Raw genomic sequence first — 3,643 nt, 5'->3', positions numbered from 1 at the left:
GGTTCTTTTGGCACTGGCCGGCGATGCAAAAAATCCTTCACTCTCCGAGACGCCTCCATGGACGCACCTCCCACGTTCGTGGCTGGTTCCGCGTTTCTCTTGTCGTTTGCCTTCTTGCGTCGTTCATGGGCCACAACCCATCCTTGAGCGTCGTTGTACTCTTCGGGAGACAGCGTCTCCCCCTCAAATTCCACAACATCCATTTCGCAGGCTTCGAACAAGCCGGGGGCCTGGCTTGTCGCCTAGTTGCCAGCGCGTCGATGGCACTGCGTCGGCAGTGCGATGGCGTAGCTAGGGCGACGCCGTTGTGGGAACTCAAAAGAAGTGTCACGGCTCAAAAAAAAAGTAGGCCCACCTGGTATATCCTGGCATCGGACGAATCGGGTGATCGTCTGGCGACAGCTGTGATGGTCTTGAATCCCGTGGTTGTCCTTATTCAGCCGCAAAAGTGAAAAACTGGCAGAGCCCATTCGAGAGGCGTCCGAGTGGCTCAGCCCCCTAGCGACCAACCTCCATCTTATTTAGAGTTTATTTTCTTCTATACCATCTATTTGTACAGATTCCGGGAGGGGGTGCCGACTAGTGCAGTTGAATCAACGTCGGCTCCTGTTTCACTAAATGTTTTCGAATGCAACTTTCTGGTCTCTGTTTCTGACGTTCAAGTACTTTGACGCAGTTTGCGCTACCGATCACACCGATACCAGACTTTTCTCGGTGAGTGATCCCTCTGTGGAATGTCTGGAACTTTTCTGTCAGGCCACGTCGAACGCATCCTGCACCTCTCTAGCCACGCCTCGCGTGGCCTCTTGCGTGACCGTGTGTTTGTGAACAAAAAAAATGGCAGCATATCCACGGAGTGAATGATAGAGAGTAGGGCGAAGCATTCATCCGTCCATGCGTCCGTCTGTGTGACCGTCCATGCGTCTGTTCGTGCGCCCATCCCTGCGTTCGTTCATGCATTCTCCCCAGCGTCCGTTCATGCGTCCATTCATCAGTGCAGCCATCTGTGCGTCTGTCCATGCATCTGTCTGTGTGTCCGTTCGTCCATCTAATCAACACTCCAAGTCCCACCATCTCGCATCTTTTCATCATATATTCCCCATATAGAAGCACCGCCATTCAGTGGACATTCCAAGGACTAAACGAGAGGTGGCACACGCACACTTTTTTACGGCTTGCGCTTCGAGTCTACTTCCCACCTTCAACCATCTTGAGTTCATGGTATATACTAGCTCATTGTATTCATGGCACTGCGGCCCAATGCTCGCTAAACCTTTCTAAAACCAAGGAGGTTACGCCCAGCGAGTATAACGTAGCAACCTTTTCCTATCAGATAGTGCTGAATGTTCATGCCAGTGGCTGCTAATGTGAAATGAGAGACAGGAGGATTCAGCTTTTAATTTCTTACGGCTTGCGCTTCGTATCTGCTTCCCCCCTTTAACCACCTTGAATTCATTCATGGTATATACTAGTTCATTGTATTCATGGCCCTGCGGCCCAACGCTCGCTAAACCTTTCTAAAACTAAGGAGGTTACACCCAGCGAGTATAACGTAGCAACCCTTTCTTGTCCGATAGTGCTCAATGTACATGCCAATGGCTGCTAATGGGGATTGCAGCGTGCGCGTTGACTAAAAGCCGAATGCTCCTGTCTCTCATTCCCCATTAGCAGCCATTGGCATGTACATTGAGCACTATTTTTATTGTTAAACAACGCACAGAAGAAATCTCTCACCGGCACCACCTTGGAAGTCAAATGTTATACTTATTTCGGGTATGTGCTACTGGTGGTTACGTACTACGAGGGACGCCCAAGCCACGTCATAAGGAGCTTCGCCCCTAAAACAAGTCTATGCAAGTTGAAGTATAAGGGGTGGACATTACCCCTGAAGAGTGCCTTGAGTCCGGCATGACACGGCCATTTTGAAGCGCAAGCGATACAGTGCATCCGAGCAAGACGTGCATGCAAGTTTCATACATCGTGGTGGCGTCTCCAGCGGAGGTTGTGCACTCACTGGTGTGAAGAAGCGTCTCATCGCTGCATCGTGACTGCCTCGCCTACCAAGAGAGCACTATAGAGTCATCGTGGGACCCCGAGGAGGCATGAACGTCAGGAATGTTAGTCAAATCAAAGTGACCAATGCTTTGATGTTGGCAGCGCAACTCAGCCCGGCCGAGATAGCTGATGACGTCATGTGCCGAAACCTTACGCAAAACATTTTTGTCGTGAGTACACCGGCATAAAAGAACGCCCGAGCATACTCAAGAGTCGAATCAGTCACAGTCGGGAAGGCCAGCTATGAGGTCAGTTCGTACTTGGCCGCTTCCGACGACACGTGTAAGGGGGTCCTCAGAGGCGTCGACCTAGTCTTTAAACACGAGCAGCTGAGCTGCATGATTGTTCAACCAGAAATTTTTCTGCGTTTTATCATTTTGTGCACTGAATTTTACATTACTTTTTTGAATAAGTCCCACACCCTACGTTTTTTACGCTTATTCACTCAGGCACAGTACTTTTATTCTTCATTTATTTTTGGTGATGCTCTTCGTTGATTTTTTTTTCTTTAGCTTGTACCATATTGGCTTTTGTCATTGTAGTTTTGTGTGTAATATTCCCTATGGTATTATTCACAGGAGGTCTCATTTCAGAGTCTGGGCATGGGACCTTCGTTGTATATTTTTAAGATGTACTTATTCCTTTCTTCGATTTGAAATGAGGGTTTGATTCTGATTCTGTATATTTTGGACTTTCTTCTGCCTCATTCAACCCAATGTATGTATCTAACGTCTGAGCACTGTGTTCATGTAAGTGATGCGTTGCAGTTTTTTTACTTTTGTCCAGTCCAGACATCGAAGGACAGCGTACAAACACACAAACGCGTGCACGGGTGCCTGTAGACGTCTCGTAAACCTCCATTCAGCTCGTGTCAGGCAAGGCTACACAGCAATAAACCGAGTTTACTGAGATGCTGACAGTTTTGTCTGGCGTTGCAGTCTCACCGGAATGCGTGCTGAAAAAAAATACAAAAACGTTCATGACCCATTTATGTGGCAGACTCTCACATACGCATACTGTAAAAAAAATACCGTTTACAACAGAAAACAAACAGAGCAAGTAAGAAAATTTTATTAGATGATATTCAAGAATTTTTTTGTATTCTAAACCGGGTGTTGAACGCCAGCATTAAGAAGGGAATGAAAACCATCTTTACAGACAGGCTATATATTTCATGGCGGACAGAAGTTTGAACGTTAGAGAATTATTTCCTCTCAAATTCTCAAACTATACAGTAAGCACGCGCGTTCGCGGTGAAAAGTTGGAGGCAGTCACGTTTATACCCAGTTCCACAAGGGACTCTATTCTAACCTCTTTTTGTTCCGATATCTCTCTGTAGAGTTTCACTATCGTTTTCATGATTACGCATGCAGGGTGAGAAAGATCGGCGCAGACTTCGTTCCCGATGCGAGGAACAGTCATCGCTTGCTATCGCCAGTTGTTAGTAAAAGGCTAACCTTTACAAGATTTGCAATGCGTATGCCCCGTTGTATTATTAAACGATGCCCGCAACTGCCACGGCACATCGAGGAGGAGCTTTGCGCCGTGCCGAATTTATTATAGGTGTAATCTTGTACACACAAATAAA

This window comes from Rhipicephalus microplus, chromosome 1, assembly GCF_043290135.1.
Source record: "Rhipicephalus microplus isolate Deutch F79 chromosome 1, USDA_Rmic, whole genome shotgun sequence".
Classification (NCBI taxonomy): Eukaryota; Metazoa; Arthropoda; class Arachnida; order Ixodida; family Ixodidae; genus Rhipicephalus; species Rhipicephalus microplus.
The sequence above is the reverse complement of the archived record's forward strand: the minus strand, read 5'-3'. Positions refer to the sequence as shown.